The sequence below is a fragment of the Lepidochelys olivacea genome (genome assembly GCF_965140295.1).
Source record: "Lepidochelys olivacea isolate rLepOli2 genome assembly, chromosome: 6".
Lineage (NCBI taxonomy): Eukaryota > Metazoa > Chordata > Testudines > Cheloniidae > Lepidochelys > Lepidochelys olivacea.
In genome coordinates this window covers 19,261,080-19,286,862 of record NC_140416.1, presented here as the reverse complement: position 1 = coordinate 19,286,862, position 25,783 = coordinate 19,261,080, and the positions used below count along the sequence as shown (strand labels likewise).

The 25,783-nt window shown below is 43.9% G+C and overlaps 1 protein-coding gene across 4 annotated transcripts in view; it reads right to left on the bottom strand.

The window, feature by feature from the left end:
* TSPAN4 (tetraspanin 4) overlaps positions 1-25,783 on the bottom strand; it is a 658,755-nt gene that overhangs the window by 372,420 nt on the left and 260,552 nt on the right. The window contains exon 1 of one of the 4 annotated variants that reach the window (XM_084632555.1): positions 18,192-18,261. The exons of the other annotated variants lie outside the window; for them this stretch is intronic. The gene's annotated coding sequence lies outside the window, so the exon portion shown is untranslated. Of the gene's footprint in view, positions 1-18,191; positions 18,262-25,783 lie in introns of those variants that run through there. 4 annotated transcript variants of the gene reach the window in all.

The following is a 25,783-nucleotide window of genomic DNA, read 5'->3' as shown; positions in this document are numbered from 1 at the left end:
TTAGGTCAATGCAGTGCCAGTGTAGACACTGCGCTGCTTACATCGACTGTTGCCACTTTTCAGAAGCCATCCCACAATGCCCCACACTGTGAGTTAAATTGATGCGCTTCCTGGTGAGGACGCGCCGCACCGACACAAGGAACGTAGTGTGGACATGTTAAAGTGATTTAATTATTGTGATGGCTGTACGTCGACGTAACTTAAATCGACTTAAATTTTGTAGTGTAAACTTGCCACAAAAGCCAGATGGCGATCACACTAGAACACAGTAGGACTGGCACCGAATGGTATTAAACTCAGAACTTCTATATTAGGTTTAAAAAGGAATGGTGATGGTGTTAAATTAGCATATATAGGCTTCTCAGATTACGTGGGTTTTCAAGAAGGCTTTGAATTTAGGAGAGTCCTGCTTTTCACCCTGGAATAGGGAGGTTGTTTTATGACTTGGGGGTAGTATGAGGAAAATGGGAGAAGAAAAAGATATAAATGGCAAGGCTCACATCATCAGAACAGCAAAGGGAGTAATGTGGAAGTGATAAGAAGCAAAAGCACAGATGCAGGTTTTATAAATATTGTCTATAGATGTTTTCATGTTATTTGCAACTCAGTAATAATTATTTTGTAGAGAAAACAGAGGAAACATTGTGCTTGCTCCAAAGAATTTACAAGTGGTAGCCCTGATTCTGTGAATGCTTAACATTATGCACGGTGGGTGAAATCCTGACCCCCCACATTGGTGGGATTTTTGCCATTGTCTTCAGTGGAACCAGGATTCCGAAAGTCAGTGGAACTATTCACACCACGAAAAAAGTTAAGCACATAACTAAGGCCAGGTCTACATGAAAAAATATTTTATGAAAAATATGAGGTTGTTGTTATGGAAAAATTAATGTACCAATTATGTACCTTGCAAAACAGAGAACAAATAGATACTCAGATATTTGGTAACTATTTATTCAATATGCAGACAAAATACATTCACCTTCAAAAACTCCAGCACATCCATCCAATTATTTCTTTGAATATTTATACATATTTAGCAGACCACACATATTATTAGAGATTTCACTCACTAGAAATGACATGTCACAGGTAGAGTAAAGATGCTCATTCTGTAACACGGAACACCCTGTTAAATGGAGAGATCCAATGATTATGTTACTGTTTAATGTTTCTCTACATAGAAAACAAGAATCATTACAACAGCGAGCTTATCTCAGATATTTACATGGCAAGGATTTGTAAACTTGTTAAAACTTCCAAAATAAATAAATAAATAAAATTGTTTAAAAGAAGAATTTTTTTTTCTAGTATAACAATACAGGCACATTCTCCTAGCATAGATGCACCTTATACAGAAAAAAAAATGCTTTTGCCGATACAGCTTACAATGGTTCAGTGAGCAAAATATGCTATATGGGCAAAAGCTCTTCTATGCTGGTATAACTGTATCTACACTAGGGCTATTGACAGCATAGAAATGTCATAAAAATATCCAACTCCTGACCAAATTTACTACAGTGGCAAAAGTTTCTAAAGTAGACCTGACCTAAGTAGGATTTGGGCCTTCAAGAGACTAAATACAAATCAAGGCCCAACATGCTACATGACCAGATGGTGGACTTAGCAGGCAGAAGGATGGTGGTGTTTTTTCCCCGTCTTTTTTAATATTTTTAAGCAAATCTTTGTGTAGCAATTTAAATATATATCACTATATGAATGCAATGGGATTTTAACATTCATGCAATTCTATTCTATTGGACAAATACAGAACACTGCACATAACCTGCAAAAAATCCCACTGTACACAGGCAAATAAAGACCACCAACTGATACACGCTAAATGACATTTATATGTTCTAGAGATTAATTAAATGAATTCACTGCTCTTAAAAGGTAATTTACTGCAACTGAAGGTGCAAAGTTGACCTATTTATCCACAGAATAGATTCAGCACAGGCAAAGTAATCTAAATTGTCATTTGTTATCTAATCAGAATTAAAACTAACCCAAAACTTAAAGGATGAAATCTTAAGCATGTTGAAGTCTATGGGAATTTTGTTGTTAACTTCAGCAGTGCTAGGATTTCAAACAAAATACTCAAAATCTGAGCATGTCTGCATATTGTGGGAAATTCAAAGTTGGTTCAGTTTTCACAAAATGTTCATGTAAAATAGGATCACCACTGAGTGAAATTATTTTTGCTTCAAAACCATAAAAATATCTTTCTAGATTTGCTCAATCAAATAACCATTCATTTGAAATTTCAGTGATGCTGAAATGGGCAAAATGAAGTCTCACTGAAGATTTGGTGAAATCTTTTCTACAATTTTGCATGGCCTTACTTTAACAAACCCATGTCTTCAGAGGTGAAAAGTTAGTGTATTGGCCTATGCCCGACAGCCTCCAGAGTTGGATTTCAGTCGGAAACCAACTGTATATTATAAAAAATATTTTTAAAAATTTCTACTTCAGAAAGTCGCTATCCAAAAATGCTACCAACTTACTGAAAAGATTAGTTCCCTGTATGAATTCATGATCTGCTGCCTTTACTTACTTAAAATAAGTTTTTACTACTTACTCGTAGTGTAATCTTATTAGTATCAGCACAGCTACGGGAGCGTCTTGGATTCTATTACATCTTGTATATAATCAACAGAATCATTAATTAAGCTCTAATTGCAGAATCTTTATCATTGGTGATGCTTCAGACAGAAAGCTCCCAGCCTGACACTCAGATTGCAGGTTAAGTTTGCCAGGTAACATAGGAATAACAGACCTCATTCTGCACTACATTACACTTCTTTTACATCAACAGAATACAATGGAGTTACGCTGGCATAAAAATGGTATAACATGGTATCAGGCCCAAATATGTTTTTTCACTGGGAAAAACCAAGTAGCCATCAAAAGAATAAATATGGAACCCCAGGATGTCATTTTTATAGACTCAGTTTGCAAATTAGAGCCCCATTATTTTAAGCATTCCCTTTATCTAAAATCTCCATGATGCTACTCCTCGTTGAAGCATGTAAACCAAGCATAGCTGTCGCACTTGGGAGAAACAAGTTCCAGCATATGTATGGGAGTGGGAGAGGGATACTGTTTAGAGTTGCAAAGCACAGTGCTGAAATCAAAAGCATTGCTGGTGCATTCTTCAAAGGAGCAGAAATCTAAGGTTTCTGGAAGTGAGACACACAATGTAACTAAATGTGGATCAGCTTCTACTAATAAGATCTCAGAAAACAGATGATGATAGTGCACCAGCAGCATTTGATGATTTTATGAATGCAGAGCATGAGTAGCAAAGTATGTGTGTATTTTTGTAGCATTACTTTCTAGGGCGTCATTACAGTCTTTATTTTCAGATATTGATATTATTCCCACAGGAAAACTTTGTTTAATGTTCATTTAGTTTGCTCTGTTCTGCTTAAATAGCATTTTCCTTAGACTGTTGAAAAGCTAGCAAATACCCAGTTACGATCAACAAACACGCTTCTGTTTCTCTACCCACACAGCAATCATGTACAACTTATCAACTCTTGCCTATTACCATTCCCTTTCCACAACTTGTTGTTAATACCAATGGCCCAATAAACTACCATGCAGCCTGACCCCTGACATACATATGAGGACACACCATGATATAAAAAGCAGGAAATAAATGAATAGTACTTTGCATTTATACGGTACCATTTCTTCCTCGCAACTCAGACATTTATTATACCCCACAAAACCCTGTGCCCATTTCAGAGGCATAAAGGGACTGGGACTTGCCCAAGGCAAAGAATTCTAGTTTCTGTTCTAACCACTAGATTACATAACTCTTATAAATAATTAACCCAGTCCCTTCCATAAAGGATTTTGATGGAACAACTGAGTCAGATGGTGATGAAAGTAACAAAATCCAGCGGGGATCTCTGTCCCTCTGGGAATGTGCATCTCTAGATCTGTGCAACTAAAGAAACTGCTCTTATTTCATTGAAACGGTTTCAAGTTTTCAGCAAAGTAGCACCACTGAATTTTACGTTTCTGTCATAGGCCTTGAAGCCACCCTAGCAACTGTGGGCTGGAATCCTCTCCTTCTAGAAAGCATACCAGGGATAGAGTCCCTGACCATTCAGAAACCAGCAAGTCAAATCAAACCTAATTTTCATGCATAAATATGTATATTAGAACACAATATTATCTCTCTTACAAACACACACACATCCTCCCTCCCTTTCTCTGTTTAGTGACTGTGACAGCAGGGAAATTATATGCTGCAACTTCCACTCCTCCTCCTTTACATTTGTTCTGACACAGCTAGTTCCCACAAACAGGGATAAGAACAGAGTTAATTTTTTCCACCTCCTGAAACGAGGATCCCACCAACGCATTTAATAGGGCTCAACATTTGAAACGGCACAGGGAACTTTGCCAGCCACGGTGGCATGCAATTTTTGGTTTAAATTCTTGCCTTTTTAATCTGCCTACTCAGCCAGAACGAGAAAGGCAATTAGGCTAAAGTGAGTAGATTATCAGATTGAAACAACAGGACATCTGACACTCTCTAGCCAGTGGAGAGTCCATTCCACACACTCGCTCTCTTCCCTCCCCTCAGAGGCCAGTGTTGCCGCTGCTGGCTGAATCCCAAACTCTTACAAGCACTATCTGCCAGGCCCAGTGGCAGTGCTGCCCTGGTAAAGCCAGCCTCTGCTTGAAAACGGCTGCTGCAGCTGCTTTCCCTGGGCTGTGGAGATTGGCACCCCAGAGCCTGCCACAGCAGCCCCCGCTGGGTTGATGAGTGAGGCGAGCTGCTGAGTAGAGAATGGGACACCTGTGCGTTCTGCTTTAAGGTGCCAAGATTTCCCGGTGAGGGAAATGAGACTGTCCCAGAAAAAAAAAAACAAAACAGGACTGCCGATTAGGCTGAAGTCTCCTCGGCCATGAAGGTGCTGACGAACCTTCACCTCCCCTCCAGCCGTACTGGCAGAGCGGGGTGGAGTTCCCCAAGGTGACACAGCCCAATGTAACCCGAGGTAAATAAAGCACATTCCCCTCCCTCAGTGACACCCTGCTCCCCTCCAGGCTTTCCTTCACCTTCTTCATTTCCTTCTCTCACTCCATCTCCCCTGCTTCTCTTTCACGCCTGTTCTGTTTTGGGCCCCTCTCAAATTCTCTTGCCGAGTTCCTCCTTGCACGGTTTTAAAGACTAGCAGCCTCCCCTCGTGCTGTGGGCCCCTCCCCGGCCATTAGCAGTCCCTCTGCTATCCTGCTTTCCCCCTCATCCTTGTGGGTCTCAGCAGGCGTCTCCCTCTCTTTCCACTCAGTGATTTTCCTCTTTGCTCCCGCTCCCACCACTTGGGCAATTGCCCCTTTACCCTCCCTATCAGCTGTTTTGTTCTCTCCCTCACTCCATTCCTCTCCTTAAGGCCAGGCAATTCTTACACCAGATGACACCACAATGGCTGTTCCCTAACCATAGTCCCTGCCCTCTCACAAGCCCGGGGATGGCTCTCTGCTCATGCCCTCTGGCACCCAAAAGGGGCAGGGAGAGATGGGGACACACACAGCCCCCATTCACACAGCATGCTGAGGAGTGACAAGAGGCACAGAGCCTGATAGGGACAATTCAGACCTTTGGAGGTCTCTTTGCTTACTCCAGTTTTCAAGGGTGTTGGAGCCTTCCCAAGAGAGGCAGGCTGTCCTGCCCGAGGCCCCTGCCTCCAGCCAAACTGGAAAGGGAGCGGGGAGCCCGGCCTCCATCTGGGGTGCGGAGACTGAAAGCAGCTCCCTACCCGGGTCCCTGCCCCGCAGGGGCCCAGCCCAGGGCAGGTGGAGAGGCCTCAGAGACGCAGCTGGGCCATGATAAGAGTCGCACAGGCAGCTGGGGGGAGCGGCGGTGGACCCTCCACCTGCCCGCGGTGCAGGGGGCCCGCCGAGAGCAGCCCCCGGCCCACGTCCCTGCCCCCTCCAGGGCAGGTAGAGGGTCTGTGCCACAGCTTGTCACAGCTGCCCGCGTGGCTCTTACCATGGCCGGGCTGCAGCTCCGAGTCCCCCGCCCCCAGGTGGAGCCGGGTTGGGGAGAGCTGCGTGGGCAGCTGTGGTGAGCCGGTGTGGAGTCGTGGATCCTCCACCTGCCCTGGGCCAGGTGGGAAGCCCAGGGGGGTGGGGACATGGGCTGGGTGCTGCTTCCCCCTGCCTCCCACACCATGGGCAGGTGGAGGGTCCACAGGGCTCCCACAACTGCCCAGCTGGCCTAGCCAAGGGGATGGTGACCCGGCGGGAAGAGGAGGGGGAAGAGGGTGGGGTCTCCCCCAGCGAAAAGTGGACAGGACAGGCGCCACTGCCAGTTTTTTCTCCATGCTCCTTCCCGCTCCCTCCTCTGCTTCAGCATTTCTCCTTGTTTATCCCTCTTCCTGAGAGGATGACTCAGCCATGGAGCCCCACTGGGCAGGTACTTGCTCAAACACAGACATGTGGGTACCCATAGCAGCAACACTGCTATGGGTACCCGCATGGCCCCACAGTATGCCAACATTTTTATGGCTGACTTAGAACAACGCTTCCTCAGCTCTTGTCCCCTCATGCCCCTACTCTACTTGCACTACATTGATGACATCTTCATCATTTGGACCCATGGAAAAGAAGCCCTTGAGGAATTCCACCATGATTTCAACAATTTCCATCCCACCATCAACCTCAGCCTGGACCAGTCCACACAAGAGATCTACTTCCTGGACACTACAGTGCTAATAAGCAATGGCCACATAAACACCACCCTATACCGGAAACCTACTGACCACTATGCCTACCTACATGCCTCCAGCTTTCATACAGACTACACCACACAATCCATTGTCTACAGACAAGCTCTACGATGCAACCGCATTTGCTCCAACCCCTCAGACAGGGACAAACACCTACAAGATCTCTATCAAGCATTCTTACAACTACAATACCCACCTGCTGAAGTGAAGAAACAGACTGACAGAGCCGGAAGAGTACCCAGAAGTTACCTACTACAGGACACGCCCAACAAAGAAAATAACAGAACGCCACTAGACATCACCTTCACCCCCAACTAAAACCTCTCCAACGCATCATCAAGGATCTACAAGCTATCCTGAAGGACGACCCATCACTCTCACAGATCTTGGGAGACAGGCCAGTCCTTGCTTACAGACAGCCCCCCAACCTGAAGCAAATACTCACCAACAACCACACACCACACAACAAAACCAAACCACTAACCCAGGAACCTATCCTTGCAACAATGCCCGTTGCCAACTGTGTCCACATATCTATTCAGGGGACACCATCATAGGGCCTAATCACATCAGCCACACTATCAGAGGCTCGTTCACCTGCACATCTACCAATGTGATATATGCCATCATGTGTCAACAATGCCCCTCTGCCATGTACATTGGCCAAACTGGACAGTCTCTACGTAAAAGAATAAATGGACACAAATCAGATTTCAAGAATTATAACATTCAAAAACCAGTTGGAGAACACTTCAGTCTCTTTGGGCACTCGATTACAGACCTAAAAGTGGCAATTCTTCAACAAAAAAACTTCAAAAACAGACTCCAACGAGAGACTGCTGAATTGGAATTAATTTGCAAACTGGATACAATTAATTTAGGCTTGAATAAAGACTAGGAGTGGATGTGTCATTACACAAAGTAAAACTATATCCCCATGTTTAATTTCCCCCCTTACTGTTCCTCACATGTTCTTGTCAACTGCTGGAAATGGCTCACCTTGATTATCACTACAAAGGTTTTTTCCCCCCCGCTCTCCTGCTGGTAATAGCTCACCTTACCTGATCACTCTTTTTACAGTGCATAACACCCATTGTTTCATGTTCTCTGTGTATATAAAATCTCCATACTGTATTTTCCACTGCATACATCCGATGAAGTGAGCTGTAGCTCATGAAAGTTTATGCTCAAAGAAATTTGTTAGTCTCTAAGGTGCCACAAGTACTCCTTTTCTTTTTGTGGATACAGACTAACACGGCTGCTACTCTGAAACAGACATGAGACTTGCTCAAGAAGTACACACCCGAGGGCAACTAGTTTGGAGGAATTTCAACCTCTGACTTCAGTTCATCACTGCAGTGACAGAATCTATCCTCCTCCTTGCTGTTCCCCTAAACCTAACAGCAACAACTACCACAACAGAGAAGTTTCGCTGCCTTATCTTGTACGCTCCCTTTAGCCGTGTGATTCCTTACATACATATACTATTTCCTTTTCTCCCACCCCAGCAGAAAAAGGCACAATGAAAACTGAAATTATACTGTTCCAGGGGGACCCTCCTTTTGTTTATTACGTCCCTCTTTAAATGCATTATTAGAGGTTCAGAACTAATAGTGGCAGTCCTATGCACTAGGAGAAAGTTTTAATTTTGCAGAGAATATTGGATTACACTACATTAACTTTAGTGTACAATCCAGTGAATGGAGGCACCCAAGTGACTTAGAAGCAATTAATATAGTTAGTTTATTTACCTACCTCTGACACACAGAGGGCATTCAAAGGCAATTGGAATGGTGTTTATCTACACAGAACTACAGGACTTCTCCAATATTGCCAATAAATATCCTGTCCAAGGTTCACTGTGCTACTTAACTGTTTCAGGCAATGGAAAATGTGAAAACAGAAATTGAAATATCGACTTTAAAATACACAAATCTTTCCTGCATGCAAGAATAAGACATTAATAATGATATGATACAAAGACAATTCTTAGCTCTCAATGGCTCCATATTTGTCAGCATTGTGAGAATTACTCAATAAAGGCTAACACCAACCCCTGTTTATTACAGACTTTTATCAAATTCCAATACAAGAATATTAATGAAGATATAGTTAATGTTGGAAGCAGATATCATTTCAAGTAAAAACTTTATTAGAACATTGTAATTATAGGAAAAAATTCAAACATTTAAAAACCAAGTTAAGGTTAAAGTTTAAGAACAGAAGTGTTGTAACAAAAATCAGGAAATTCATAGTTTAGGTTCCAGAAACAATCTCACTCTGAATATTTGTCAATTTCTATTCCCTGCCTGTACATTTATCCTCACCTTACATCCAGCCACCATACTGCCTCACGCACATTTCCGTGTGGACCAAAAACCTCAACTACCATTCTGTAGAAACAGTTATGATACAAAGAACCAAACCCTATATTTTCAAGAGGGACTAGTGATTTTGAGAGATCAGCTGGAGATACCTTAAAATATAGCCTGTTTTTCAGAAAGTTATGGCATATTCGCCCTCTGAAAGTCAGACCCCTTTAAGGTGTCTCAAGTTGGGTGTCCAAAAATGGAGGGACTAAAGATCACGAGTCATTTTTATACATTTAGGCCCAGGGTAACATTTCTATGTAAGCTGAAAAAGATCAGGAGTAATTCAAATTCAAAGGAGTAACCAAAGCCTATGGTTTAAAATTTAAAAGTTACATTTGGGGGAAGAGATCAAACTGACTTCAGCTTCTGTTAGATGCTGGGGGGTGAATATCTCATCATTGCAATCAAAACAGTGGGTACTAAACTATTACTTAATTCAAACCAAGAAACAATGGGAAGCTTCCTGTAATGGGGTGGCACCTGCTTCTCGCAAGCACCCCCTTGGTCGAGTGCGTGCCTGCAATCAGTCAGTTCGTGGAACAGGGTGGCATCCACCTCTCGTAAGTACACACACACCATGATCAATGGTTTCTTCAGCAGGTTTTCAGTGACTCAGCCCTCTGCCCAAGTCACACATGCTGTCTGTAGGTAGAACAGAACAAACCCCTTGTTCCGGCCCTGGTATGGAGCTATACACCCAGGGCTTCCTCTCTGTCTTCCTGCAGCCCTCTCTGTGCTCAGTCCTTGCTCAGTCCCAGCAGCCAGCCAGACGCTCCAAGTGAGCTGTAGCTCACAAAAGCTTATGCTCAAATAAACTTGTTAGTCTCTAAGGTGCCACAAGTGCTCCTTTTCTTTTTTCTTAACTCCCGCAGTCCTTGCCTGCATTGATCTACCCGTGGCCCTGCTGCTCTTTCAGCCAGTCAGAAACACGATTCTTTCTCTTCCAGCTCCAGGCAGCAACTAACTCTGTCTCTGCTGCTCCTTTTATTGGCCACTCTGATTGCCTCCCCTACAGTCACTTTAGACTACTTGAAGGACTTCTCTTCTGCTCCTCTCTGGGACAGGGTGTGGCAAGATCCTGAAGCCTCCAGCAAGGGGCCTCTGGGCCTAGCCCACCCCCCCACACACTTCCATTCAGCTCTCTCATTGCAAAGTAACAGACCAAAAAAAAAACAAAACTCAGTGGCAAGAGATGAATTTACTGGTGATTTTCAGTCCATTGAAGTGATGTTGGAATTCCAGCATATGCCAGGAAAATTGCTGCCATTTTTCAACAGCTTGGAAAGCAGGCTAAGAGATGAGGGTTTGTTTTTTGTTGCTGTGTAAGAGTTGTGTTTTTATTGTGTGGGAGATATGTCCCTAAATACGTAATTGCAAAGGGATATACTGAGATTTGTTGTGCAGAATGTCAGTGTGCATTACTGTCCAGAACAAGGCAGTGCAAAAAAATTTTCCATGTGTGTATGCTATATACGTATTGGCTTAGGTTTTCAACACACAACTCACACTAATTTCAATGGGAATTGCATACAAAATTCCCTTGGGCAACTTTGTGTGTATTTTACAATGCTAACTTCTGCCAGGAAATCAAATGGATTTGTTAAAGAAGTCTGTCTCCTGTAGTAGCCAAGGTAAAGAATCTAGGCTCTCCATACAGTAAACAACAAACAAAATAATACATTATATGTCTATATGTAGCACTATTCATCTGAATATCTCACAGCACATCTTACAGATGTTAATTAATCAATCCTCATAACCATCCTGTGAGGTTAGGGCCAGATTCAAAGCCTGTTGAAGCCAATGGAGTCTTTTCACTGACGCCAATGGGCTTTAGATGAGGCCCTAATTAAGTATTATCACCATTTTACAGATAAGTATCATTTAGAACTAACAAAAAGGTTAAATGACTTGCAGGTCGGATTGGGAATAAGAACAACAACACTGGCTTCCTGTCCTCTGCTTTTAACCACTTAAACAACACTCCCACTATGTAGTAAGTGACTGGACTACTACCGGTCAATATAAATTTAATTTTTATAGAGTAGATTTACCCTTGTAATGAAAGCACATGCACACACAAAAAATCACATTAAAAATGTTCCCATTAATCTGCTCGCTCATTCTCGTACTCTCTTTCTGTCAATGTTGCAGCTTCCGTTTTAGTTCCCAGTAAAATTTGATAGTTTGTTTTTATATTCGGAGTCTGGTTCAGTCTGATTGGTTTTCATTGCTGGATGCTCTAGTGAACCTCTGAAATCTGCTTTATTTCTTCTTTTAATGCTTATATGAGCTGGCTACAAAAGGCTCTTTGGGGGAGGGCTCCCTCATTTACATTATCCTACTTTTTTTTTTCCTTTTTAGTGGTTATGCTGCATATTTTGAGCTCAAAACAAAGAAGAAAACACCCTCAAAGTCCATTTAAAAAAAAATCAAACACATTTGGTTTCATGTAATGAAATCCCTGTGATTTAGAGGGAGAGGTATGAGGAAATCTCATCCACATCTCATCTTCAGTGAAACCAATCCTACTGCCCTTGAAGTCCATGGGAATTCTGATTGAGCCTAATTCTGCTTCCAACTGGGTGAAATTTTCAACAGCACCTGAGTGATTTAGGTGCAAAAGCCCTCATTTTCAAAACGGACTTAGATCCAGATTTTTAGAAATGACTGGTGATTTTGGGTGTCTCAAATTTTGATTCTCAACTTGAGATACTTTGAAGAGGTCTGATTTTCAGGAAGTGCTCTTTACCACCTCTGAAAATCAGATCCCTTTCAGGTGCCCCAAGCTAGGCAGTCAGATCGTTAGTCTCTTTTAGAAATCTTGGCCTTAGGTACTTAGGATCCTAAGCCACACTGACTTTCAATAAGATTTGGGCTCTTAAATGCCTAAGAGCCAGACTGACAAAGGTATTTAGGTACCCACACACAGGTAGATGCCTAGGGGATTTTCAAAAGCACGTAAGCATGTTAGGCGCCTAACTGCCAATGGGAATTTGGCGCTGAACTTAGTTAATTGCTTTTGCAAATAGCATTAGGCCTCTATCTGCATATTTTGGCAGATAAATACCTTTGTAACTCTGTCCGAGTCCCTTTGAAAACAGGATTTAGGCTCTGTTACAGCTACCAGGCAAGTTGTGTGTTAGACCTCTTTCAGTCCCTCCTGAGTGCACCCCGTCAAGGTTCCTTCCCCACTCTGAACTCTAGGGTACAGATGTGGGGACCTGCATGAAAAACCCCCTAAGCTTATGTTTACCAGCTTAGGTTAAAACTTCCCCAAGGTACAAACTATTTTACCCTTTGCCCCTGGACTTTTTTGCTGCCACCACCAAGCGTCTAACAAAAAAAACAGGGAAAGAGCCCGCTTGGAAATGTCTTTCCCCCTAAAATTCCCCCAAGCCCTTCACCCCCTTTCCTGGGGAAGGCTTGATAAAACTCTTCACCAATTTGCATAGGTGAATACAGACCCAAACCCTTGGGTCTTAAGAACAATAAAAAAGCAATCAGGTTCTTAAAAGAAGAATTTTAATTAAAGAAAAAGTAAAAGAATCACCTCTGTAAAATCAGGATGGTAACTACCTTACAGGGTAATCAGATTCAAAACATAGAGAATCCCTCTAGGCAAAACCTTAAGTTACAAAAAGACACAAAAACAGGAATATACATTCCATTCAGCACAACTTATTTTATCAGCCATTTAAACAAAACAGAATCTAATGCATATCTAACTAGATTGCTTATTAACCCTTTACAGGAGTTCTGACCTGCATTCCTGCTCTGGTCCCAGCAAAAGCAACACACAGACCGAGAGAACCCTTTTTTTCCCCCCACTCCAGCTTTGAAAGTATCTTGTCTCCTCATTGGTCATTTTGGTCAGGTGCCAGTGAGGTTGTCTTAGCTTCTTACCCTTTACAGGTGAAAGGGTTTTTCCTCTGGCCAGGAGGGATTTAAAGGTGTTTACCCTTCCCTTTATATTTATGACAACCCCAAAGGCCTGACTTCCTGCACCTCTCTCAAACCTCCCAGTCCCACCACCCTTACACCGGATCTCTGGGTGGCAGCCCCCCTGTTTACCAACCATGTTACTATGACAGCACAACTAGGTTTAGCACCTGTAAGCCCTTTTCCTCTGGAGTCTTGTGACCAGAGAGCTGTTTCAGTGACTCACAAACAGCTTCTTCAAAAGAAAGCATTATTTTTTCACCCAAAGGATATGTAGCATGCAGAGAGGCGGCTAAAAACAATACAGCCCAGTATGAATAGTTCTCCTTACACAAACATTAATCCTTCCTTGCAAGCTTTGGTAAGTTGGATTCACCTCAGTTATCTCCCATTTCTGGTTGCAAAAGACAGAAAGAGTTGCTGCCGCATGTTCTCTGTTAGAGATTTCACCTCCTGGGCAGCTGCTGACAACCCACTCCCCCTTCCAGGTTCTATGGGGCTCTTCAATAGCGTATGGCTTTTCTATCTCCAGATTTGCAGCCTTGGCACCCCAACTGTGTAACTCTGCCTGGCACCTGGAAACCAGCACCTTCCCAACTGATGGCCCAGCCATTGTTATCTTAACCACTTTGAAAGGATTTACTCCAGGTGTCTTATCTTTGCCATTCTTTCATTTCCTGTTTGTTTTCCTCCCTACAGCCTCCTCTGATTTAACTCCTGGCAGTCAGGCAGGATAATATCACACAGGCAAACTGAGGCACAAATGCTTTTCATAAAAAATAATTCACGCATTTCTCTGAGTTTCCACAGATACCCACTGGGAAATGTCACAACATTTCTCTCTCTTTCTCTCTCTTTTTTTTTTTTAAACATCTTTAAAGGATAATTCCTGGGCAGCTTGAAACTGAAAGCTGTTTCAAAGGTTTGTTGCCCCCTCCATAAAATGTGCTCACTACTGCATCAGGAAAATTGCTCCTTAGAACTGAGCTCCTGGCTTTTATTTGTGTTTAATGAATAAACAGAACTGAAACAGTGTGCAAATATTAAAGCAGAAATAAAAACAAATCTAGTGGTGACTCAGCAAGCCACCTGAACGAAAAATATTAAACCAAACAAGGCATAAACCTTCCCACAATAGTTATACAGTCTAACTTCACTGACTTCAATGGAGCTACACCAGTTTACACCACCTGAAGGTCTGGCCCTCCGTATTAAAAACAAAGGACTAGAAGTTTTACTGAGTATACCCAGCTTTGCTGGAGGTAATGCTCAAAGTAAAATTGCTGAAGTGGCCAGTCCCAACCATGGTCTTATATAAAATGTAGGATGGATTCTATGATGGCTTTCTTCATGCCAGCTATTCCAAGCTTTGCTCAGGAACAGGAAAGGTTCTTGTAAGGGGAAATGGAGGTTTATTTGGCTCATCAATTATTGTTGATCAGCTGCATATTAACAGGGGTATTTAGTAGCATACCTTTCAGCTTGCCAAGACCTAAGAGTGGGACTCAAATGAGGAATGAAGCACCAAAATGGGCAACACAAAATAATAATTCATGCAGGAATGCTGTGGGATTCTTTCCTTTAGTGTAAAACACACTTCCTGTAGCTGCAGTGTCATCAGATTTCATTTCTGATGTAAATAACAGTCAATAATAAAAGTGGAGGGACACAACACTTCTGCAGGGAACGCAGATTACGTTGGGGATAAAATCAGCACTATCCCTTGAAAAGAGGAACATGAAAGAGATTATCCGGCAGGTAACTAAACAGAAGTGCTAGGAACATCTCTTATAAGGGGAACCAAGCTGAAACCATCAAATTCATTTTTTCCACTGAGAATTCCCACCTTAGATGATCCTGGGGGCCCTACTCTTCTTTGCAGAATAGGAATAAATCCCATTCACTCCTGCAGAGCGAGGAAAGAGGACCAAGGATCACAGAGATGACACAGCTGCGGGCTTTGTTCTCTATAAACATCAAACTTCAACGCTGTCACAAATGCCGTGTTGCAAATGGCTGAGTGCCCATCTCCTGGTTATTGTCCCATAACATTAAATACAGTGAAATTACAGCACACTTATGTATGACACTTCTGAGCTTGACATTTTCATTGCTAATGTCACCCACAGCTTTAGGCATTTTTCCCATAAATCTGGCTGGATATTTTTCCCCCCTTCACAGGCAAGGTTAGAAGTCTAGGAATTATATTTCATGATACAATGTCAAAATTGCCATACACCCTCCATGTTCATTTAATAATAAATAAAGAAGAAGAAGATTCTTTGGTCTGGAAGCCATAAAACTGCTGATATTGAGCCAATTTATATTAAACAGGTTCTCACCTCACTAATGACTTTGTACTAATCTATCTTGATTTCTGTGCTGGGCTTTTTACTTTTATAATGTGGTTAGACGTAAAAATACTGATTAACTGAGCTGCATACATTACAATTTATTTCTGAGAATAATCCTGAAAATGCACACTCTCAATCTCTCGGTGTGTTTCCTTTATTTAAAAAACAATTTAACAAAACTGCTGACCAGGTTTTTCTCTTTTCTCTGCGGGAGAATGCAAAGAGGAATTAAGGTGTAATGACTCTCCAGTTCCCCAGCTGACACCTTGTGATCTAACTCAGCCAGCTAATAATAAACCTGGGTTTATGAGGCATGGAGGTGTTTTCACACTTCAACCCTACTCCATCAGCTTCCACATCTCTTCCTTTGCCACTGCAGTAAAAGCACTCTTTTTTTAAATAGATGGCTGTGACATGGGGCTGCACGAGCAATGGGCTCTCAAAACAGATATTAAAATAAATGAATGAATGAATGAAATGAAAATGGGGCTGGGGTGGGGGGAGGACAAAGCATGATGGCTGATCTGGAACTTTTACTGCACAACACAACATTGAAAATGGATCACACACACCCCTCCTCCCAGGAACCACAATCTTTCATATAACCTGTATTGCACTCTAGCAGGATCCAAATACAGACATCACACTTTCGCTGTTCCTTCACAGTAATTTGAGTGTGTAAAAAACAAAACAAAACCCAAATACAATAATGTAGTACTTACTGAAAAGAGCAACACAACACAATTTCACAAATAATAGATATCCGGGAAATTCAGTTTTAGGACTGAACTTTAAAAGAAGCCCTGATACTTGGAAGTATACTTAAGAGTTTGCAGGGTTAGGCCACTACATTGAAAGAAGTTTTTGGATCAGGGACTGTATTCTAGGGGATTTATGTAGTACATAGACTGGCTGTGGGTATCTTAAGTTTGAAAAAGCTATTGTACTGGTTCACTGGCCATATATATCACTGACATCCTCCCACCATTTGATTTGCATTTTTTTCTCCTCTCACAAAGTCATCATACCACATTCTCCTTTGAACCTATGTGCCACTTGCTACCGAGCTAAGGTATCTACATACACAAACCTCCTACATCTTTTAGATCATGAAATTACCGCACTTGTATGACAAATGCAAAGTAAGAGTGGTGAAAAAGCCTCACACTTACAATGTCATAGATACAAGTACAGTGTCTGCTCCTTATTTAAGAAATCTGCTTCCTAGCTTCTTAAATCCTCTCACATGTGTGCAGCACTGAATCAGGTGCCTGACTGAGCAAAGGAATTGTGGGTAACGCTACAGAGAGACAGCATAACCGAGTGGTTAGGGCATTAGACTGCACCCCATGAGACCTGGGTTCTTCTTTTCCTGGCTCATCTGCTCTCCAGCTGTGTGACCTGAGCAAATCACTTCTCTTCTCTATGCTTCTGTTTCCAACTTTTGACTCTCCTAAATTTAAGGTAAAATTTTCAAAAGCACCTAGTGACTTAAGAGCCTAAGTCCCATTTTCAAAAGTGACTTAGGTACATGAAGGTGAGTGGGACCTGGGCTCCTAAGTAACTCAAGTGCTTTGGAAAACTTTGCCTTCACTTATTTAGTCTGTAAGCTCTTTGGGGCAGGGACTATGCCTTACATCACTTAGCACAATGGGGCCCTGATCTTGGCTGGGACCTCAAGGTGCTATTGTGAAAAGAATCATTTCAAATCAAGACTTCAGGAAATGTTAGTCAGGGTGGCAGAGCCGAAGTAGAGAGATTTGTATGTGGCATCACAAAACATTATTAATTATTATTATTAATAATAATAATAATAATAATTTGTATTATGGTAGCACCTAGGAGCCTCAATCATGGACCAGGGCCTCATTGTGCTAAGCACTGTACAAACACAGAATAATGATGAGTTTTGCCCCGATACTGGATGGCATGGACCTGCTACAAGAAAAAAAACCCTTATTGTAAGGCTAAGAATTTGGCCTGTTATCACCCCAATTACATTTCAAGTACCCAGTCTGTCTTTAGGATCTCAGAGAGAAAAGACAGCGTGCGCCAGAAGAGTCTCTTATTTATTTAGCTACACTCCTCACCTCTCCTACAGTCCATTTCCTTCCCAACACACGATTGTTCTCAGCAGCATCATATGCAAATTTCAATACCACATTAGAGGAGCTGCTCTTCAGAGTGCCACTATGAATTACTAGCACTAGTCCAAATACCTCCCCAGTACTTACGCTTATCACAGTCTTCAACTCAGACCTACTCTGAGAGGCAGGCAGAAACCCTAACCATTTTAACACTTCATTTTTTCATCTTGCCGTGAATTTGCTATTGATTTGCTCTGGCTGCTCCTGCCCTGTAAATGCATTTCTGCCTCCATCGGAAGGCCAGCACACTACTAACTGTTTGTAAACCACATCAGAGAATCCTCTCCAAGCCACTCTCTGTATATTACAAATTAATAATTCTCCTCTTCTTCTCTACATGCCATGTCTCTAACGTGCATCTGACAAAATGGTTCTGTACTTCCTATTGCCACACCAAAACTGGAAATGCTGATATGAGGCACAATCTTATGTTGCTGTTGTTGTTAATTACTAAGCATGAATAAAAATCCATAAGATTTAATCTGATACAAAAGTTATAATATCTAAGGACTGATCTCTGTTGGTGAGGAGATCCATGGACAATTCGCAGGATCAGGGTCTTACTTTTCACCAAGCAACATGCCATTTCCTCCTTGCACATCGCTCAATTAGGGCAGAACTTACTCTGGTCAATTTCCCTTGTTGTTTAAGGTCCCATTTCACTTTCTTAGTGTCACCCACATCCAAATGATGTTGTCTCAAGGTTTCCAACATGCAGGGCAGGGCCTGAAAAATACATTTACTCACAGTGAGTAGGAAGCATCTCCTGTTGAGAACAGAGACCTAAGCTTTCAATTTTGGTCAAATCTAAGCTTTCATTTGATGCCTCTTCTCTCCCATTTAAAAACAAATAAAACCTAATTTTTGGAAATGTCATTTTCAAAGTAATATTGGAGTGCAATCAAAAATATCTGTACCATATATAGAGGGAACCCTTTCTTTATAACCCGAACAGTAATATTCCACCTCTTAGAGTTCTTGGGCCAGATCCTCAGCTGGTATAAATTTCCATACAATCACTGACTTCAATGGAGCTATGCCTATTTACAGCAGCTGAGGATCTAGTCCTTTGCATGTAAATCTATTACTTCTCCATATAGCTGTCCACAGAAGTTGTGCCACAAAGGAAGTAACCAGCAGAATTACTGTTTTTGGTAGAGCTATTTGTGGCATAATCTCCCACTGGAGTTAACGGAAAACACGCACCTGTATTCCCAAAGAGTGCTCTGTAAACTTCGGCGGCTATTGAGTCTGTCATGCTGCTGCTGCTGCTTCTGTCGTATGACAAGCGAGGAGATTAGAAACATTCAAATGACCAAATCCAGATCATGTATGTAGTGCCGTTGTAGCCGCGTTGGTCCCAGATTCGTAAGCCAGTGGGTAGTTTTGGAAGTGACTTGGTGTAAATCTGAGAAGCCACCAGCAAACAACTGAGGCGGGCATGGATTTACAATGTGTGAAGAGTCAGACCAGAAGCATATAAGAGAGTGGTCCTGTTGGGATCCAGGAAGTGGGCGGGCGGAGCTCGTCCACAACGAAAGGATCCCCCCCGAGCCTAAGGGGGAGATCCACAGGGCCTGGAGAGCCAACTAATTACGGGGGACAACTCATGAAAAACAGGGACGGGAGTGCCGTCAAAGGGTCAAACGAAGGGAACCGGACGGGGACACCGAGCAGAGAACCCCGGACAGCGCCCACCGCTCCGCAAAGGCGTCAAGGGAGTCGGTGGACGCCGCCCAGAGGAACTCCGCTCGGAGGCGTGAACGGACAGAGGAGCGGAAATAGGCCCCGCAGTCGCAGGAGACTCCATCGGCCAACCTCCTCACCCTGGTTTTATAGATGGCCGCTTTAGCCAGGGCCAGGAGGAGGTTGACCAGGAGGTCCCGCGACTTAGTGGGGCCACGGACAGGGAGTGCGTAGATGAGAAGGTGAGGAGAAAAGTGCAACCAAAACCGTAGCAAAAGATTGGTGAGGAGCCGGAATAGGGGCTGCAACCTGGCGCACTCCAGATAAACGTGCGCCAGGGTTTCCCTCACGCCGCAAAAGGGGCAAGTGTCCGGAATGGAGGTGAACCGCGCCAAATACACGCCCGTGCTCACGGCCCCGTGAAGGAGCCGCCAACTGATATCCCCGGCGGGCCTCGGCACTAAGGTGGAATAGAGGCTGGCCCACCAGGTATATAAGAGAGTGGTCCTATTGGGAATCCAGGACGTGGGCGGGCAGAGCTCGTCCACTACAAAAGGATCCCCCCACAGCCTAAGGGGGAGATCCACAGGGCCTGGAGAACCAACTAATTACGGGGGACAACTAATGAAAAACAGGGACGGGAGTGCGGTCAAAGGGTCAAACGAAGGGAACCGGACGGGGACACCGAGCAGAGAACCCCGGACAGCGCCCACCGCTCCGCAAAGGCGTCAAGGGAGTCGGTGGACGCCGCCCAGAGGAACTCCGCTCGGAGGCGTGAACGGACAGAGGAGCGGAAATAGGTCCCGCAGTCGCAGGAGACTCCATCGGCCAACCTCCTCACCCTGGTTTTATAGATGGCCGCTTTAGCCAGGGCCAGGAGGAGGTTGACCAGGAGGTCCCGCGACTTAGTGGGGCCACGGACAGGGAGTGCGTAGATGAGAAGGTGAGGAGAAAAGTGCAACCAAAACCGTAACAAAAGATTGGTGAGGAGCCGGAATAGGGGCTGCAACCTGGCGCACTCCAGATAGACGTGCGCCAGGGTTTCCCTCACGCCGCAAAAGGGGCAGGTGTCCGGGATCGGGGTGAACCGCGCCAAATACACGCCCGTGCTCACGGCCCCGTGAAGGAGCCGCCAACTGATATCCCCGGCGGGCCTCGGCACTAAGGTGGAATAGAGGCTGGCCCACCAGGTATATAAGAGAGTGGTGGAAGGCAGGTATATCAGCCTCAGGATGAGCAGGTCCCTGGTTCCCTGGATAGCCAAACAAAGGCTACTCCAGGCCAATCAAGACACCTGATGCCAATTAACCAGTTAAGGTCTTAGGCTAATGGAGACAGGTGGAATCAATCAAGGTCTCACTCAGACTGCTTAAAAGCTCTCCTTTCCAGTTCCCTCAGGAGAGCCCAGGTTAAAGGAGCTGGAGGAGGAAGCATTGCTGTATCCTGAGGTAAGGGTGAAGCTAGGAAGAGGGGACCACGGGGGAAGTGGCCCAGGGAATCAAAGCAGCATTTAGCAGTGGAGGGAAAGCCACCAACAGCTGCTACCCTTAGGGTCCCTGGGCTGGAACCCAGAGTAGAGGACAGGCCTGGGTTCCCCTGCCCCAATACTCTACAGAAATCCCCTTGAGAGGGGAAGCAAGACTCGGTCCATTCAGGAGGGCAAACTGTGCCTACTGAGCTCTGTGGAGCCACAAAGACTGTGGGGTATTTTCCCTTTCCATCTCCCATACTGGCCTGTGATGAAAGTAACTCAATAGGCTGTGACACTGGCCACTACACTGTTAAAGGAAGGTCACACTGGGGCCTTAGTGAGTATCTGAGGCCCCTGGATCCGCCAGGAAGCGCGGGACCCACAATTACAGGCTTGGAACTTTGTCACAAATGGCATATGGCATGGTGTGGCTGAACAGTTGCTATGCACAGCCAAATCTGTACACAAGCCAGTGGGTAGTCCATCTTCTTTTTTTTTTTTTTCCATAGTTTGTAAACTTTGCCAGCTTTTCTTAAGGGAAATGCCATTTTGAATTGTAATAATCAAGAACAGGTAAAAGGAGCAGAACTGTAAATGGGAACCATGTCCATTCCCCATCATTTCCCTCTTCTTCCTCCAAACAAGACTGGAAGGAATCAGCAAGCGTAACTTTCTCTGAAAGGAACAGCACTTGGAGCGAAATGGGCCTTCAATCCAGTAGGAGGTTTTAACAGGAGAGAAAGAGAATTTCTTCCATTAAGGTTCATTGCTCCCCATCCTTTTTAACTTGTTTGTTCCTATGTCTATGCTGTGAGCTTTCCCTCCATGCAAGAAAAGTCTCCTTAATGGAGAAATTTTTTTTAAAGGAGCTAAACAAAATCTAGCAGCCCAAGGGCCCCTCCTCTTCCTCCTTCCAACACGTGTATCTCACTTCTGGGATCCACTGAAGTCTCAAGCATCACAGAATTTGGTGTTCCTTTTGCTCAAAGTTAATGCCACATGTCTGACAGTTGGTAAATTGAGTCTCCTTTGTTTCCCGTGCTGGATTTCTCACTCGTTATCTTTCCGTTCACCGAAAAAGATTGCTTTCAAAATTGAACTTGTCAAGTCAACCGGTTCACTTCTGAACAATTGCAGGAATGCATGCTTTCTGAATCCATTTATTTCTGTTTGTTTGTTTCTTTGAGGCACCTTGAGAGTGGGTGCGATGGAAAAAGCAGTGGCAGCCCACTCCCGCAGAGGATGACAAGTGGGCTTTGTACTTCACAGTAAAGCATAGCTGTGTACATATTTAATATGTATACATATGAACACATATATCTGTATCTACAAACACCTATGCCTGTCCTTACCACTTGTGGAACAGATGATAGCAAATCTGAAATGAAATCAGAAAAGTAGATGAAGTGTAATAAAGACTAGTCAGTGAGATAATTGGATGGAACTTCTGTTGCCAAGTCAAGGATTTATACTGCAGCTTCTGAGCCATCCAGAATATTGAGCACAACAGGACATGAGAAGAATACAAGAGCTAGGAACTAAATTACCAATACTTCACCATGACGAAAGGATTCTGTCATTATATTCTAAAGCCTGCACTGGAAGATGTAAAAGTTACCTCGCCCTCTGAGAGAAAAATTAAAGGCAACATATAGTAAAACTGATTTTTTTTTTTCAACGCAGAACTTTTCCAGGATGAGGAGAGTTTGGATAGGCTTATAGATCAAATATTCAGATATTCATGGCAACAACAGGGATAGATCTCAGAATCCCCTACTCTGCTTTTTAGAGCATAAGAACGGCCATACTGGGTTAGACCAATGGTCCATCTATTCCAGAATCTGGTCTTCTGACAGTGGCCAATGCCAGATGCTTCAGAAGAATGGACAAAACAAGGCAATTTCAAGTGAGCTATCCCTTGTAGTCCTGTCCCATCTTCTGAAAGTCTGAGGCTTAGGGACACCTGGAGCATGAGGTTGCTTCCTTGATCATCTTGGCTAATAGCCATTGTTGGACCTGTCCTCCAGGAACTTACCTAATTTTTGTAAACCCAGTTATACTTTTGGCCTTCACAACATCCCCGGGTGAGGAGTTCCACAGTTTGACTGTGCCTTGTGTGAAGCAGTACTCCCCTTGGTTTATTTTAAGCCTGCTGCCTGTAAATTTCATTGGGTGACCCCTAGTTCTTGTGTTATGTGAAGGGGTAAATCACACTTCCCTATTCACTTTCTCCACTCCATTCAAGATTTTATAAACCTCTATTATACCCCCACTTAGTCATCTCTTTTCTAAGCTGAAGAGTCCCCATTTTTTTTAATCTCTCCTTGTATGGAAGCTGTTTTTAGCTGCTAGTGGTTATTTTTATTACATGGCAACACAAAATTATAGATGACAGTCACCTTGGACCAAATTCAGCAGGTTTAACGTCCACCGATTTCACAAGCAGCTGCATTCACTTACCCCAAGACTAATTGTGGCCAGTTTCTTGGCAATGAAAGGTGACTTATTGCTTGATCCAACTCCCATTAAAGTAAATGGGGCCTCTATTTTCAAAAATTACTGATTTTGGATGCTCAACTTAAGACACTTCAAAGGGATTTGATTTTCAGAGGGCAAGTGTTTGGCACTTCCTGAAAGTCAGGCCCCTTTAAAGTGCCTCAAATTGGACATCCAAAATGTCATGGTCTCTGACATGCATCAGACAAACTGCTTCTGCACTTTCTCTTCCCCTAGTTGCTTTTCCAAATTTAAGCCTTGGAATCTTCAGTAGGTTTTGATAGGAACTGGGATCATGCCCATGTAGAATTTGGACAGGCTTATAGGTCAAACTGTTTTTGTGAAAGATTTCTCCATCCAAGTTAGTGTATGGGATTATAAATGGCTTGGTTCTTCACAAACCCAACCAAGTTCCTGTAACTTGGTGGGTGAATCCCTGACAACCAAAAACCTGGCAGCTGATGCCAACTCTTAAGGCTTCTCAACATGCCCCATCCTATCCAGGTTCTTATATAGTGCCCATCACCATGGGGTATCCGAGAGGCCTCTCGGCATTATCAGGAGCACACAAAGATACATTAATTTTCTCTCCCCCAGTCAACGGGATGGTAGCTGGCCCCTGACTACTGCACTGAATAACGAACCTCAGTATGGGGCTCTAAAGGTTCTCAAACCTCTTTGGAGTCCATGTCTGAAATGAGCCTGACCTCACACAAAGTAGGATGCCAACTGCAGGAGCACACAAGGTGATGAGCCAATTAACTATAGCTACCAAAGTCCCTCCTTCCACACCAGGAGATAGAGAAAAGGAAAACACCCTACATTCCCCTCCCGGATGCTGGGAAGAAGGCATGGAGAGGAAGGGGTAGGGGCTCCCACTGAAGCTTAATCGGGCACTGTTCCAGATACCATCTATGATCATCTCCATTGGCTTCAAGCAGACAAGCAAGTGCCATTCAAATCCAAGGCAGTCAGTTCCCTGTGAATTTCACCAGCTCCCTTAGTAGAAGGCACTGCCGTGTGGAATCAGAGCAGGTCTGTTAGCTTTCAGCCAAGGGCACTTGTGCACACACACAAGCTAGTGCAGCTCTAGGCCAAGTGAACCGCACTAGTTCACTAGAACCGCAAGCAGTGAACCCGGAAACAACAGAAGTCAGGTGCTGAGCCGCGCCTCAAGTATGTATCCCCGGGGAAGGGGAAGTACAACACTGTAAAAGTAAGGCTGTTCAATCAGCTCTGGGTGGATCCTTTGATGTAGTAACATCTAGAGGCCGCTATGTGTGCTGCCTCCACAAGTGTGGCCCAGGTGACAGGGCCCAGAAGCCTGCCCTATTCCTGCCTCCGACATTTACTGTGTGACTCACTCCGCCTCCTTTCCCCTCGCCCTTCAGTGGCGTGGGAACAATTTCTGTAGTGGGGGTAGTGAAAGCCATTTAACCATACTGCAAACCCTGTACATGATGGAAACCACTTCAAGCCAGGAGGGGCTGCTGCACCCCCAGCACCGCTAGTCCCAGCACCCCTGCCCCTCCATGCACAAAATGGATATAATAATACTGACCTACCTCACAGTGGAGCTTTGAAGCTTAATTTTAATTAACAGTCCTACGGGTATGCTGCTTCCCAAAGCCAAAGAGAGGACAGGGAGCTCTCCCTCTGCTTTCAGCGAAGGAAGGGAAGGTGCACTGCCTCTTGCTCCTGCTTTGTTTTAACCCATCGCCTTACAGCAAAGTTTAAAACGGTGAAGTCCATTTTTAGATGAGGTGGAGCAGAAGAGTAGTACACATTGAGCACGTATAAGCCATGCATAACAGTAGTATCCACTCAGCCATGCAGAACAGCAGTATCCACTAAGCATGTATAAGCCATATATAAGAGTAGTATCCACTAAGCACTTTTCTAATTAAGCTAGACTTAAAATGCGATAGGGACACATCATATAAAAGTCATTTTAAAAATCCTTTTCTTCTAGACTGGACAGCCAACTATGTTATAAACCGGTTTAAACAGTAACTGGGCTTAGGGCCTGATTCAAAGACCACTTAAGACAACAGAGTCTATTTGACTCCAATAATTTTTGGATCAGATCCTTATACAGGTTCCTGTTCAGAGCCGTGGGGCCAACACCAAAGGGAAAAGTAGGCCCCATCTCCTTTCCATTCCAAGTCTACAGTTCCATCCCACTTTCAGTCAGATAGTGGAGGAGGCATTGAAGGACTAGTGGCCAGAGACTGTTCTGTCACAGGACTAACTTGAGACCACAATGCAGCTGCAATCAAGGCAGCTTGACTCAAAGTCTGCCCTAGGCCACACCAACATGCTACCTTAATTAATACCATGAGTAACACACCATCAAGGGGGTTGGCATCTGGATGGGGGTGGGAACAACTGATGCAGCCCTCGAGCTCAATCTCTAGTGAAGACACGGCTGAAGGGGCTAGGGGTTTCTTAGATTTTTCATGTGTGTTCAGCATAATCACACTTCTTTGTAGGTTAGGAAACTGTTTAAAGAGCAGGTAGCCTCTCCTGCTACTAAATTAATGTATTTCTGCATGGATGGAGC